Raw genomic sequence first — 921 nt, 5'->3', positions numbered from 1 at the left:
TTCTCTGACCATTAAGCCACTGGGGGCTCCTGAGTCCTGCCTCTCTTGTCTGATGGTTTCCGAGGCAGCACCTCCTTCCCTCCCCAAGGAAGGCCATGCACACATTCTATTACACCAGGCTACATTTTTTTTTTAATTTGATTTATATGCCGCCCTTCTCCGGAGACTCAGGGCGGCTTACAATGCGTTAAGCAATAGCCTTCATACTTTTGTATATTTATACAAAGTCAGCTTATTGCCCCCACAAACTGGGTCCTCAATTTACCTACCTTAGAAAGGATGGAAGGCTGAGTCAACCTTGAGCCTGATGAGATTCGAACTTTCAGTAATTGCAGACAGCTGGTGTTAATCACAATGCTATCAGTCTGCTGAGCCACCAGGCCCTTCTTTACATTCAAGTAAACTTTCCCCTTTTCCCCTGTAGTTCGCTTATGAAACCTAATCAAGGGTTTCTCGGAAATTGTTTGAAACATCCTTCCTTAAAGCATCAGTTAGTATGTTTTGCTATGAATGTACTCCTCTCACATACTTTGTTTACCTTTCCTCCATGTTCCAACAACTTCTCTTGATCCTTCAGCCCCAAACAACTACTGAAGAAACAATAACACTGAGAATAGTGGAAAGCTATAGCAGGCTGATATTTTATTTTGGTTGGGGGAAAAGGGCATGTGCTAGAAGAGAGGAGTTAAGGTTAAGAGTTCAGCCTCCAAGATACTTAATTTATTTGTTGTTGTTTTTTTAAAGGGGGATCACTAAGTCAGTGGTTTATAATTCGTTTTCCAGGAAAGACCATCTAAGATTTCAGAGTGAAATCGGCTGGGTGTACTTGTACTCTGTAAACTGAACAAGGACGGCCATTTTGGTGGATAAATCCAAGGAAAGAAGAAAGGAAATGTAGTCGGTCCCACAAAAGTACACAAA

This window comes from Pituophis catenifer, unplaced genomic scaffold (assembly GCF_029215685.1).
Source record: "Pituophis catenifer annectens isolate HBS135680 unplaced genomic scaffold, rPitCat1.0.hap2 SCAF_1, whole genome shotgun sequence".
NCBI lineage: Eukaryota > Metazoa > Chordata > Lepidosauria > Squamata > Colubridae > Pituophis > Pituophis catenifer.
This window is presented reverse-complemented; position numbering follows the sequence as displayed.